This window comes from Sus scrofa, chromosome 7, assembly GCF_054392235.1.
Source record: "Sus scrofa isolate SSC_HxYL_T2T_F1_AM1 chromosome 7, Sscrofa_HxYL_maternal_Yorkshire_Landrace_v2.0, whole genome shotgun sequence".
NCBI classification, from domain to species: Eukaryota; Metazoa; Chordata; class Mammalia; order Artiodactyla; family Suidae; genus Sus; species Sus scrofa.
Genome location: NC_139389.1, coordinates 110,311,559 through 110,326,158, shown reverse-complemented (window position 1 = coordinate 110,326,158; position 14,600 = coordinate 110,311,559). Strand labels below are relative to the sequence as shown.

The 14,600-nt window shown below is 45.4% G+C and overlaps 1 protein-coding gene across 10 annotated transcripts in view; it reads right to left on the bottom strand.

The window, feature by feature from the left end:
* Positions 1-14,600, bottom strand: part of IFT43 (intraflagellar transport 43) — a 131,969-nt gene that overhangs the window by 41,992 nt on the left and 75,377 nt on the right. The window contains exon 6 of one of the 10 annotated variants that reach the window (XR_014811191.1): positions 4,840-4,931. The exons of the other annotated variants lie outside the window; for them this stretch is intronic. The gene's annotated coding sequence lies outside the window, so the exon portion shown is untranslated. Of the gene's footprint in view, positions 1-4,839; positions 4,932-14,600 lie in introns of those variants that run through there. 10 annotated transcript variants of the gene reach the window in all.

The following is a 14,600-nucleotide window of genomic DNA, read 5'->3' as shown; positions in this document are numbered from 1 at the left end:
GATAGATGAGGAGTCTTAGTGCTGCTCTTTCTCTTATCAGATGAGAAACAGAGGGGGAGGGGGAGGACGGGTCCTGAGGGAACCGCGCAACAATCAAGGGCTGCCTGGTTCTTTCTCTGTCCCTCCGCTGCTGCAATTTTCAAAGGCATTTGCCTCGGGCACTTTTAAATGATGGTGTCTCAATTCTGTAATCATCTTTCAAGAGCTTTCTCTTCAAGGGTCTTTTAGGTAAACCCAGTCCGTCAACCACACTTATGGACTCAGGAATCACAGTCCCAGTATGTGTCCTCGTGTGTGTGAGTGAGTGTGTGTGTGTGAGTGAGTGTGTGTGTGTGTGTCTGTGCGTGCAGGCAAGTACACATCTACACACACTGAACATCTGGGCATTTTTACGGAGCTTGGGAGGACCTGAAGCTGGAAGGGAAGAGCTAGCACTTGGCCACATCAAGTTCCTCTCCTGCTAGAGAAAGAGGGTCCCCTATCACCTCTCCCTTGGATTTCTGCTATCCTAGGCTTCATTATCTCAGGTCCTCCTTTGGAAACTAATCGCCACCTGTGGTAAGGGAGGAATTCTCGCCCTAAGGTCAAGGGATGTGCTGAGGCCAGCCTCAAACGCAGTCATGCCTGTTCCTTGCCATCTCACCAAAGCGATGACACCTGGCGGTCAGACTTCAGGATGAGTCAGACACCATGGCCACCTGCTTGGAGAACATGGTCCCCAGGCCACCACCTGCTATGGTTTGCTTACAAAGACTGTTTGGGGCACACTACAAATCCACCTGTCTTTTTTTGTTGCAGAGAACACCGTACCTCTTCTTTCTACAGGCCCCACCCCTTGAAACAGACATCCTAGGGCACCGAGCCTCTATTTCGTTCTAGCAAATAAAAATCTAAGGACTCCATGATGTCCCCAGGCAGTGGTTCTCATCAATATGGTCTCACCTCCTCTCAGCCCTCATCCGCCCACTCCCTTCACAGCAGTGAGGAGAAGTGCCGATGCCTCTCCGGGGAGCTGGACCATGGCCTGCAGTCACAGCTGGGACAGTCTCACAAAACTAAATGGGATTAGCTTTGTCCTACTCTGATCCTGTCTTCTGTATTCAACCGGGACAGAATCCAAGGAGTTCCAGAATAAATACCCTGATCTCTAACGCGTTCAGGGAGAGTTAGCGCTCTTTTACTTTTGTCTGTGCTTAATGTCGGGTGATTTATTATTAATCACATTCTTCCAAACAGACTCTGGCGTGCCAGAATGCTGACGGAGCCATCTCCGTGTTCCTGGATGAAGGTGACCACAACCCGCTGCCTTTACAAGGTGTGTGCACGCGTGCTCAGTGCAAGGCTTCTGTCTCATGTTCCCCATCCTACCCCTCCTGGTGGAGACTTGACAGTAAGCTGCTCACATGAACAAAGCAAATGGAGTCCCAGGGAGGTCACGGTCAACTATGTCCCGGGCAAAGATGTCTGGGACGGAAAGTCTAGAGAGCCCGGTGCGACCCAAAGATCACAGGGGGCACTAGGGACCTAGAGCATTCTGCTCCCACTGCGCCAGGGGAGCAGGAGGTCTGGGCTGTGGTCTGGGCTGTGCTCCGCAGCTGGACCAGGGGGAGGTGGGGAAAGACGGAGGGGACGAAGCAGAACAGCTGAAATCTGCTCTGAGCTTAATTCTGTTTTCAAAACTTCCCCAACAATCTGCAATCTGCCTCTTCAAGAGGCAAGGAGAACACAGCCAAACCAGTCTCTACTACTGGGTTTGCTGAATCAAGTAGTCCCATCACATCAACTCCTAGACACCTGCTCTATGAGGGTGCGTGCTTTTCCCAGGGTAGGCTCACGGGACCCTGAATCGCCTCCTGCGAAAAAGAAAACCAAGTCAAAACAACTTCCCTTGCTGCATTAAGGAAACTTCTGGCACGTAGCCTTAACGTCTCTGGCATCTCACTTGCTCTGGGACCATTCCTGGCCAAATCCACACTGGGGAGTCGAGAAGTCCGCCCTGGGGCCTCAAGAGTCTACACCCATTAGAGTTCATTTTTCTTTTGCTGCCAGGAATGTGTCTTAACTGTCTATCGAGGAAGACCCAGATCCCGATTCCTAGTCCACGGAGTTGACCTCAGCCCGTACCTGTTGAGGAGCCAGGACACCTGGGTCCCAGATCTGCCCCTTATTTGCTGACCAAAATAAGGTCAGTTATTGTCAACTCTGGTTCTAAGTTTCCTTATCACCACAACGATCCTTTTCACCTTCTACCTCTAAAACATCCTTATTTCTGGGATGTCCAATAGAATATACCTTGTGATATATTAAAAAACAAAACAAAACAAAACACCTCTCTGTCACATCTGCCTATGGACGCATCTTTCCCAGTGTTCTAGCCACAGCCCGGGTCTGCAGGGAAAGTGGCTGAGTCTTTGTTTAGAGAATCACTGCATAGAAAAGCTCCTTTTCTATAATGTGATGAACGTGCATAGGTGCCACCTGTGGCCCATGGTGACCTTAGCTCTGTATCACACCATGACCCAACAGCCCTGGAGGGGCCTCTCTGATGGCCCAGGCAGTCTTTTGAGTGTCCCCTGTCTCTGAGATATCAGTCTGTCTCCTCAGCTGTGTCTCAAAAGATGGGGCTGGTAGGAGGGCCCCACCCAGAGGCCTCCATGGCCCAGGTGGCTCCCTGTGGGGTCTCTGTTCTGAACTCTCCAAAGTCCCCAGTATTCACGCTGCCACCCACACAAGCCCAGTGACATGCCTTCCTCTCACCCAGCACAGGCACAAGAATTCATCCTTGAGAAGCCATCTCAGCAGATTGGAGCAACAAGGAAGTCTAAGATGAAGGAAAGGAACGGTTCAACCTGGAGACTCTGCTTGAAGTCACAGGGCTCTAAAGACCTGGTCTCTTTGGCTTTTCTCTACTCAAGTTGGGGTGTTGTTGACAGGATGTCACAGGGAGAGGTCCAGCAGAGCTGAGGACTGGGGCCAGCAGGTAACTCTGAGAAGCAGGAACAGAGACTAAATCTGCAACAGGGCACTGGCAAATGAGTGGAGGCAAGCTCCCCTGGTTAGCAGGGTTGAAAAAAGGAAACTAACACTTTGACAGCAAAGAGGAAGGTGGTGACAGCAGGTGTTCAGAGTCACGAAGGCCACGTCCCAACTCCAGCTCCACCACTTCCCAGCGGTGACGTGCTGCAGCAGCTGCTGCTGGCTCGTCAGAACCCAGGGCTACGCTTTTAGGAACATCGCATGCAGGTTGTTAAACAGAAACATTGTTAAAGATGAAATTATACATCTTATAATTAAATAAATTGTATTACAAAGGTACCTATGCTCTTGAAAAATGGACCTCTATCATGGAAATACGATACATGGCTGTGTGACTGTCCATCTCATCCCAGTTCTGTGGTCAGCGATGTCCAACTGGGAAACTGAAGCCAGTTGTTGTCAAAGTGTTAGTTTCCTTTTCTCAAGTCCGATGTGGAGTATTTACACCACAGAAATCGGCAAACACTACCATTGGGGACTTCTTCCCTTGGAGAGCTGGCTGTTAAATATTTACCAACACATCTCTGCTTATTAGCTTTGTGAGCTCGTGAGTTTTAACTACACAAGGCTTCAGTTTCTTCCGCTGGAAAAGGGTGATGATCATAGTGTCTCCTCAAAGACACATGGTGAGGATGAACTCAAGTACTGCAGGGGAAGCAGCACAGTGCCTAGCTCTTGGTAAACACAAACATTAATTGTCAACCCCATTTTCTGTATGAAGGACTTCTTCAAATTTCACACCCAATACCTGATCAATAGAACAAAGCTTAACAAAGCACAGAGACAGCGAATCCTTGGACCACTGAGTCCCGCCCCACCCCAGCCCTGCCACCTTCTGCTCTGGATATTTAGCTAAAAGGAGTTCCCGTGTGGGCATGTGTCAGGGAGGGGTGGGGAGGCAAAACCTGAGTGTCTAGTCCTGGTGTCTTTGAGTTTAGAAGAGGGAATTGATTTTAAGGAGCATTATTTAATAAAAAAAAAAAATCAGTGTTGGTTAGGGTAGTTTTTAAAAAATTAGGGCAGCAAAGAGACTAGGTTTGGATACCATTTAAGAAGTCCCATGTGCTGTATTAAGCTTAAGGAGGTGACTGTCAACATAATGAAACATTCTTACTAAGCAAGGGAAAAGAACTGAGACATCTAGGGTCCGAGTCATCTGCACTTAAAGAATTCTTTCCACTTTCTCTTTCTCTGCATTAAAACTGCTGGGGCTAAGAGCGACTGCTGTGGGCAGGAGAACAGATGAAGGCTACGGTGGAAGGATTAAGCAAGGGGTGAGAAAGAGCCCAGAAGAGTTAGAAAGCCTGGAGACAGAGATGAACGGGGAGAGCGGTGATCGCCCACCACAGATAGTATTTTTCTAATTTCACTGACAGTCTAGCATCTCACATCTCATCCAGCCTCATTGCTTGGCTGTGTTCAGCCACTTTTACCTATTTTCCCTGTTGACATGGATAGAAAATTGAGCAATTACCCTTAAACTCGGAGCTCTCAGATCATCCAGATTGCTACACTTGCAGAATTAAGTCCCCAATTGCCCCTGGCTAGAAGTGGCTCAACTCAGCCTGTCCTTTAGGAATTACACACTTTCAGGTTGGCCATAGGATTGATTATTCTTTAGGTTTTGAGGCATTCAATTCTGTCAAAACTGGACCCTAGGATGCAAAGAGCACAGCCCTCTCCAGTGGGGAGGAGGCGCACACCAGAGGCATTGGGAGCTACCGGGAAGAGGGAGTTAAAATTCCGCCCACAGTCCTGAGTCACACCAAGATGCGATGGTTACACGCAAGAAAGATGTAATTCTTTTTTTTTTTTTTTTTTTTTTTGTCTTTTTGCCTTTTCCAGGGCCACTCCCGCGGCATATGAACATTCCCAGGCCAGGGGTGGAATCAGAGCTGTAGCCACCAGCCTACGCCAGAGCCACAGCAACTCGGGATCCAAGCCGCATCTGCGACCTACACCACAGCTCACGGCAACGTTGCATCCTTAACCCACTGAGCAAGGCCAGAGAATGGACCCACAACCTCATGGTTCCTAGTCGGATTTGTTAACCACTCAGCCACAATGGGGACTCCTGTAATTCTTTTTTTAAGCTCCTGTTTTCAGAGTCTTTCCACCTTTTAAAGCCATGTTTTGGAGGCTCACAAGATCTTTCCTAATTTGAATTTAGCTCCAGGACAAACTTTTTGAAAGTTGAGTCCATATCTAACTGTGTTTTCAGAAATTATCTCAATCTGAATACTGCTCATCTTTTTTAAAGACAAAGGATTTCTTTTTTTTCCATTTGTGGGCCTCGCAATGTTCCTCTTTCAAGTTTCACTATCTAGGCAGAGGTCACCTTCTGAGAGTTGGATTTTAGAGCTGGAAGAGACCAAACACAGGCCTGGAAACATTTCTGGGGTCAGAGAAGTGACAGGACTTTGCACCTACTATCTCCTCTACCGGGTCCCCCCCAGCCCCAACTTCCACCCCTCCTTTGCTGGCATCTTCTACTCTTCCTTCGAACTGACGTTTAAAATTTGCTGCTTCAGAAGGGCCCTCCCGATCACCCAACCCAACTCAGGTCTCCACATTACTCTCATGCACCCTCTATTCTTCCTTCAGACGAATCAACTGCAATTTGTCCTATTTATCTGTGTGACTACTTGTTTAGTCCCCATTTCCCCAACTAGACTGTAAGCTGGATGAGGACAAGGACTAAGAAGGTTTTGGACACTGTCGTACCCAAACATCCCACACAGCAGGTGTACAACAAATAGTGGCTAAAGGACTGAATGAATGATCTGCCCAAAGTCACTTGTAAAGACTGGGTTCAGTCCTATTCCAGAGCTGGTGTTCTTTCTCCAACATCATACAACCTTCCACGATAGAAGAAGTCTAAAGGCCTTAGGGCAAACCAGAAGCTTGATTCCAAGAATAGGAAGGGATAATGAAGCCACTAAAGGAAAGACCCATTTTGCTATTCTACAATTTGGGGACCCTGAGGTCCTTTGGGGGCTATTCTCCCTCCTGTGAATCTCAATTTCCCTGAAGCATTGTACCAGCTCTGTAAGTCTATCTAGAATCAGCAAATCAGATGATTGGCACTCTTCAAACTTCACTAAAGGCAGGTTAGATGGAGAGGCTGAGTATCTGTGGTTGCGAATGGACCAGAATGAGGGCTTAGCTCTGCAGAACCAGCTTCTCGCCTGGTTACCGTCAACTCCTCCATGTGGAGTCGCTTACCTTGGAAGGCTGTGCCCACGTCCCTCTGCTCAACCTAACCCCCAGCCTTCAGGACCCAGGCAAGTTCTTCCTTCTTCCTGAAGGGCTCTCAGCCCATGGGGATTACTTGCTCTTCTAACCTCACAGCCAGTAATAACGTCAATCACCAATACAGCAACAGCCGTTCGCCATCTCTGCCACTCACTACACTGCTCTCTTAGCCATGTCACTCTTGTAATGCTTTCTGTCTTTCACATTTTGTCCCACAAAGTTCTATGCTCCTTTTTAAATTTTATTTTATTTTGTTTTTATCTTTTTAGGGCTGCACCTCCAGCATTTGGAAATTCACAGACTAGGGGTCGAATCGGAGCTGCAGCGGCTGGCCTACTCCACAGCTCATGGCAACACTGGATCCTTAACCCACTGAGCGAGGCCAGGGATCAAACCCACATCCTCGTGGATACTAGTCGGGTTCATTACCACTGAGCCAGGACAGGAACTCCCTCTGTACTCCTTTAGAGCAGAGTCCTCCAAGGTCTTACGAAGGACCTGCACTTCACTTCCTACAGTGTAGATGCGTTTTGTTCTGTTCATAAAGTGATGTTTAAAAATTCTGTCATTTTTTTTTTTTTTTGGTCTTTTTTGTCTTTTTGTTGTTGTTGTTGTTGTTGCTATTTCTTGGGCCGCTCCCGCGGCATATGGAGGTTCCCAGGCTAGGGGTTGAATTGGAGCCGTAGCCACCAGCCTACGCCAGAGCCACAGCAATGCGGGATCCGAGCCGTGTCTGTGACCTACACCACAGCTCACGGCAACGCCGGATCGTTAACCCACTGAGCAAGGGCAGGGACCGAACCCGCAACCTCATGGTTCCTAGTCGGATTCGTTAACCACTGCGCCACGACGGGAACTCCAAATTCTGTCATTTTTGAAATATGAATTTGAAAACCTTCAGGTCATGACATCTCTCCTCCAAGCTCACCATAGGCCCCACCATGCTTTACAGTCAAACACTTCTGCTGCTTCAAGTGTTTATATTACCTGCCTGGCCCGGAAAAACATCTGAGCTTGGTCTTGCAAATGGTCCCACTGCGGTACACTCCAGTTAACCCACAGATCCCCAACCGACCCCTCCACAGCGCTCACTCTCCACACCTCACTCTAAAAACACACCTTCTTCTTAATGGCTCCTTCTTCCTCCTGTTTTTCTGTTCTCTTCCCTCGAGCTTAAGGCGTCAATGGACGCAAGGAAGTGCTTCTCCTCTCCCTCGCTTCCCCCAGGAGCACCGTGGGTCATGAGGAGGCTGAATGCGGAGAAATACACCTCGAGAGACTTGGCTCCTCAAAGTCTTCCACAAAAGCAGGGGAGGAAAGAAGACAGGGCGTTTCTCACTAGATCAGAGGCTCCTGGAGGGTAAGGGCAGTCTGACTTGGCACCATCTCCAGCAACCGGAGCAGCAGGGCCGTAGAATGCACTGTATGGAGAGCCTCGGCTCTGCTCAAGACAGCTCACCTCCAAGGTGGTGGGAGGAGGCCCTGGACCCTGGCTCCTCCTTTCTGTTCCCCGAGATTCATCTTTTCCTTTGAGACTGCTTGCTAATCACCCACCCCTACCAAGGACTAGAAGATGACATGCTGCCCCTTCCAGGTGATAATCCTCCTCATCAGTGACCTCAAAGAGTTCAGACGTGATTCTATGATGGGAACCAGGTGCCCAGAGACCTGCTTAACATCCTTGCCGCAGGAGCATCCATGGATGGTTCAGGGCCATCACTCATGGAGTCTCCCCATCCACTGGTTATTCCAAGTTCAAAGGAATAGCCTTCACCAGCCAACCAAGTAATTCCCTGAGTGAAGATAATTCTCAAAGCTAGTTATACGTAACATATGATTCCTATGGCATAATGGATTCTAAACATTCACATACAGTGAGATGGACTAAGTCAAGTGTGAAGTATAACATATGAACTGATTCTCCATTAAAGGACTTCGGCATAACTGCATGGAACACAGATTTCTGCCAGGTAAGAGGCGCCTCTTCTAGAAGTAACACCAAGTGCACTCCGACAAGAGAGGGTTTCTTGCGTCGAACCTCCAGAGCCAAAATAAAGGGAAAAGAGTACTAGAGGTAGTCTCTGAAAATAGGTATCTTTCTTCTCTCCTTCCTTCATGAAAACATATTCAGCTTCCTATCAACCATGCTCACACTCTATCTTACACACCTGGGAGCGGACATGAACACAAGCTCTCTGTGCAAGGAGGTGCCAATGGAGTGGAGGGTCGTACCATTTATTACAGCCCAGAGGCCAAGAGTGAGGCCTCTGAGGCCAAGATCTGCATTCAAATCCCAGTGCTGGGCTGTGCTGCGTTGGTCATATAGGGTGAGCACAGCTGCCTTCCAAATCCTGGGGCTGTCACTTACTAGTTGGGTGCCTTTTGGCAGGGTTACCTCTCTTTGCCTTAGTCTGCTCATCTTTAAAATGTGGATAACGAACAACTGAAATGACCCTCAGTGGGAAAACAGATAACCAGAATGTGGTATGTCCATACAGTGGAGGATTATCAATAAAAATGAACAGGCTAAGGATACATGCAACAGCCTGGACGAATCTGAAAATCATTCCTAGAAGCAAAAAAAGCCAGACACGCATACATACACATGACTCAATGTACATGAAATTCTAGAAAATGCAAACCACTCTATCAAGACCGAAAAACAGATCATGGGTGCCTGGAGACAAAGTCGTAGGAAGGATGGACTGGAGGGTGGCATGAGAGACTGAAATGTTTTACATGTGGATGGTGGCGGTGGTTTAACTGGGGATATACATCTGTAAAAATTCAAATGGGCACTTTCATACTTTCCTGTGTGAAAGTCAGACCTCAATAAAACTGATTTAAAACGACTTTCCCAAAAATTTGTTTTGAAAATTAAATGAGAAAGAGATGGCTGTTCCCACAGTGGCTTAGTGGTAACGAACCCAACTAGTATCCATGAGAACGTGGGTTTGATCCCTGGCCTCGATCAGTGGGTTAAGGATCCAGAGTTGCTATGAGCTGCAGTTGAGGTTGCAGATGGGGCTCGGATCTGGTGTTGCTGTGGCTGTGGCTGGCAGCTGCAACTCCGATTCCACCCTAGCCTGGGAACCTCCATATGCTCCAGGTGCTGCCATAAGAAGAAAAAGAAAAAAAGAAAAGAATAGAAAAGAAAGATGTAAAACACTAGGCTTAGTGGTTGGCACACAGCAAATGTCTGGGAACGATGGTACTGGAGTGATGCTGGAGGGGCCCATAGTATGTGAGTAGAGTGTTCCCTTGGGGGGTTAGAAGACCAGCATTCTCCTTTGAGTCCTGCTGTTTTGTATAATAATCTTGAAGCCTCAGTCTCTTAACATGTCAAATGGCAGGTCTGGACAAGATGGCCTATAGAGTGGCTTAAAGCTGTAACAGTTTGATTCCAATGTGATGACACCACAATGGCACCCAGTACATTCTAATATACTATTAATAATTAGTACATAGTTCTAATAATGCATCTATGATGCGTATAAACTTTAGTGTTCAGAGGGGTTTGCTGTAATATTTAACAGTTATTCCTGGAAATGTAGCATTTTCACACACTGAAAACAATGGAGAAGGTAGGATTTGAGAAGTCCTTTGAAGGATTTGGAAAGAAGTCCAAGGTAGGGTGGGGAGAGGTATGAAGAAGAGTCCCGGTTGAATAAGCACCCATAGACCATGAATTTAATAAGCACCTCAGAGTCACCGGCATCACAACTTCCAAGCACACTGTGCCTTAACCACCTAGCAATTCTGTTCATGTCTGGCAGGGACCCTGCCTCCTTGAGTCCGTTGGCACATCCTCCTGGGGGTTACCCTGCTGCCCTATGCAACCAATGGCTGAGGCAAGAGTGTGTGAGCACAGGCTGACCCAAAGTGTGGCAGGAGCCACCAATCGCCGAGCATCACAGCTGCCAGGGTAGCAGTGCAGAGGACAACCTGGCAACATGTCTGGGAAAAAAGACTCTAGGAACAGAAGTGCAGGAGACCTCACTGAATAGGGTCACTGGGAATTATTATAGGTGAGGAAGTTTGGCAGCTAAGGGGATTTTAGTGAGTAGAGCTAAGGAGGAATATCTAGCAAAAAGAAATGAGCTTGTCAATAATAAGAGAAAGTGGAAAAGCAAAGAAAAGTGCTAAAGAATGATGGGTGCCTGCTCATTAGCACCTACTAACTCCTAGGGTGTGGACTGAACTCCTGATGATTCACTTTGCTATATACCTGAAACAAATACAACACTGTAAGTTAACTACACGCCAATAAAATTTAAAAAAACAAGAAGTAGTATTCTTTTCACACAACTCCCTCTCCAGTTCTCAATCCTGGCTTTGGAGGCATCAGAGCAGGGCTATCAAACTTCACTGTGCAAATTATTTATCCAGGCAGTGCACTTAAACTAATGCAGATTCCCTGGGCCCAAACTCCAGCCTCTGCTTTGCGGGTGGCCTGGCAATCTGTATTTTAACCATCATCCCAGAATATTTCACGAATGTCCTATATGACCCTCACCTTAATTCTGTGAAGTAGCTAAAGCACAGAGAACTGTGTAGTTGCACAGAAGGTTAGTTAAGAGAAAGCTTTGGGGGGGGGCAGGGAAGAGGGATGGATTGGGAGTTTGGGATTAGCAGATGCAAACTATTACATATAGAATGGGAGATGGGATTAGGATGGTGGAATAGAAGGACTGGAGCTCACCTTCTTTCATAAAAACAACAAAATTACAACCAAATGCTGAACAACCTTCATCCAAATGGACTGGAAACTTTCAAAAAGATATCCTACTCCAGAAGACAAAGAGGAGGCCACATCAAGTGGTAGGAGGGGCGATTATGTGATATAAGCAGCCCTATATCTGCCGGGTGGGAAGCCCCACAGACTGGAAAGTAACTGTATCACAGAGACTCACCTACCGGAGTGAGAGTTTTGAGCCCCCAAAAGCATCTGGCATTGAAGGCCAATAGGGCTTGTGTGCAGGAAATCCACAGGACTGGGGGAAACGGAGACCCCATTCTTGAAAGGTGCACATAGACTTTCACATGCACTGGGTCCAGGGCAAAGCAGATGCTCCATAGGAATCTGGGTCAGACCTGACTGCAGTTCTCGGAGGACCTTCTGGGAAAACAGGGGGTGACTGTGGCTTGTTGTGGGGGAAGGACATTGGAGGCAAAGGTCTTGGGAATATTCATCAGTGTGTGTTCCTCTAGAGGTGGCCAGTTTGGGAAAATCTGGACCTACCCATCAGTGCTGAGAAGCCCCAAGCCAAAAAATAATCCAAGTGGGAATCACAGCCCCACCCGTCAGTAAACAGGCTTCCTAAAGACCCTCCTGGCACACAGCCTCCTCTAATCTCACCCAGAGATAAAGCCCCACCCACCAGAGAGATAGGAATTAGCCCCACCTACAAGTGTGCAGGGACCAGTCCCTCCCATCAAGAAGCCTACAGCAAGCCTCCTTACCAACTTCAGCCACAAGGGCCGCAGACATCAGAAGTAAGAGAGGCTACAACTCTACTGTCTGCAAAAAGGAGACAACACCAAAAACATAAAAATGAAAAGGCAGAGAACTATAACTCAGATAAGGGAGCAAGAAAAAACTCCAGGAAAACAGCTAAGTGATCTGGAGATTCTCAGCCTCCAGGAAAAAGACCTAAGACTGATGATGCTGAAGATGATGCAAGACATTGGAAATAAACTAGAGGCAAAGATTGATAGTTTACAGCAAACACTAAGCAAACAAATACAAGTTTTAAAACTTAAGTAAGCAAAGATGCAAAATACAATAAATGAAATAAGAAATTCATTAGAAGGAACTAACAGCAGAGTCAGGACGAATAAACGAGGTAGAAGACAGACTAATGGAAATCACTGGTGTGGAACAGAAAAGAGAAAAAAGATTGAAAAGAAATGAAGACAGCTTCAGAGAACTCTGTGAAAATGTTAAACATACCAACATCCGTATTATAGAGGTGCCAGAAGGAGAAGAGAGAAAGGGACAGAAAAAATATTCGAAGAGCTAATAGCTGAAAACTCCCCTAACATGGGAAATGAACCACTCACTCAAATTCAGGAAGCATAACAAGTACCATATAAAATAAACCCAAGGAGGAATAAACCCAGAGGCACATATTAATCTAACTGACCAAGATTAAAGACAAAGGGGAAATACTGAAAGCGGCTAGGGAAAAGAAACAAATGACATACAAGGGAACCCCAATAAGGTTATCTGCAGAATTTTCAGCAGAAACTCTGCAGGCCAGAAGGGAGTGGCACGATATACTTAACATGATGAAGGGGAAAAACCTCCAACCAAGACTGCTTTATCTAGCAAGGTTCTCATTCAGATTTGAAGGGAAAAGTCAAAAGATTTACAAATAAGCAAAAGCTAAAAGAATTCAGCAACACTAAACCAGCTTTACAACAAATACTAAAGGAACTTCTCTAGGCAAAAAAGAAAAGGCCACAACTAGAAACAAAAATACCACAAATGACAAGGCTCATCAGTAAAGGCATATATACAGCAAAGATAGGAAAGCATCCACACAGACAAATATGCTACCAAAATCACAAATCATGAGAGGAGGAGGGTACAAATGCAGGACACTGGAGATGCACTTGCAATTAAGAGACCAGCAGCTTAAAACAATCTTGTATACATATAGACTCCTATATCAAAACTTCAGGGTAACTGCCAAAAATCTACAATAGATACACACACAAATAAGAAAAATCAACTCAAATATAATACTAAAAATAGTCATTAAACCACAAGAGAAGAGACCAAAAGAAGAAAGGAAGAAAGGAGAGCAACAAAAACAAATCCAAAACAGTTAATAAAATGGCAATAAGAACATACATATAAATAATTACCTTAAATGTAAATGGACTAAATGTCCCAACCAAAAGACACAGAGTGGCTGAATGTATACAACAACAAGATCCATATATATGCTGTCTTCAAGAGACCCACTTCGCTTCTAGGGACACACACAAATTGAAAGTGAGAGGATGGAAGGAAATATTCCATGAAAACGGGAATCAAAAGAAAGCTGGAGTAGCAACTCTCATATCAGAAAAAACAGACCTTAAAATAAATAAGATTATAAGAGACAAAGAAGAACATTACATAATGATCAAAGAATCAATCCAAGAAGAAGATATAACCATTGCACCCAACATAAGATCACCTCAATATATAAGGCAATTGCTAACAACCTTAAAAGGAGAAACTGAAAACAAGACAATAATACAGGGGGACTTTAACACCCTACTTACAGCAATGGACAGATCATCCAGACAGAAAATCAACAAGGAAACACAGGCCCTAAATGAAGCATTAGACCAGATGGACTTAATAGATATTTATAGAACATTCCATCCAAAAGTAGCAGAATACACATTCTTCTCAAGAGCACACAGAACATTCTCGAGGATTGATCACATTCTGGGTCACAAATCAAGCCTTGGTAACTTTAAGAAAATTGAAATCATATCAAGCATCTTTTCCAACCACAATTCTACACAAATGGAAATCAACAACAACAAAAAAATTGCAAAAAGCACAAACACGTGGAGACTCAACAACATGCTACTAAACAGCCAATTGATCACTGAAGGAATCAAAGAGGAAATTAAAAGATACCTAGAAGCAAATGTCAACAAAGATACAACACTCCAAAACCTATGGGATGCAGCAAAAGCAGTTCTAAGAGGGAAGTTTATAGTAATACAAGCCTACCTCAGAAAACAAGAATAAGCTTCAATAAACAACCCAACTTTACATCTAAAGCAGCTAGAGAGAGAACAGACAAGACCTAAAGTTAGCAGAAGGAAAGAAATCATAAAGATCAGAGCAGAAACCGATGAAATAGAAACAAAGAAAACCATAGAAAAGGTCAATGAAACTAAGAGCTGGTTCTTTAAAAGACTGACAAAATCGATAAACCCTTACCAGACTTATCAAGAAAAAAAGAGAGAGGACTCAAATCAGTAAAATTAGAAATAAAAAAGGAGAAGTTACAACAGACATCACAGAAATACAAAGGATCCTAAGAGACTACTATATGCAACTATATGCCAAGAAAATGGAAAACATAGAAGAAATGGACAAATTCTTAGAAAAGTACCGTCTCCAAAGATTAAACCAAGATGAAATAGAAAAGATGAATGGACCAATCACAAGTAATGAAATTGAAATTGTGATTAAAAACTTCCAACCAGCAAAAGTCCAGGACCAGATGGCTTCACAGTAGAATTCTATCAAACATTTAGAGAAAAGCTGACACCTATCCTTCTGAAACTATTCC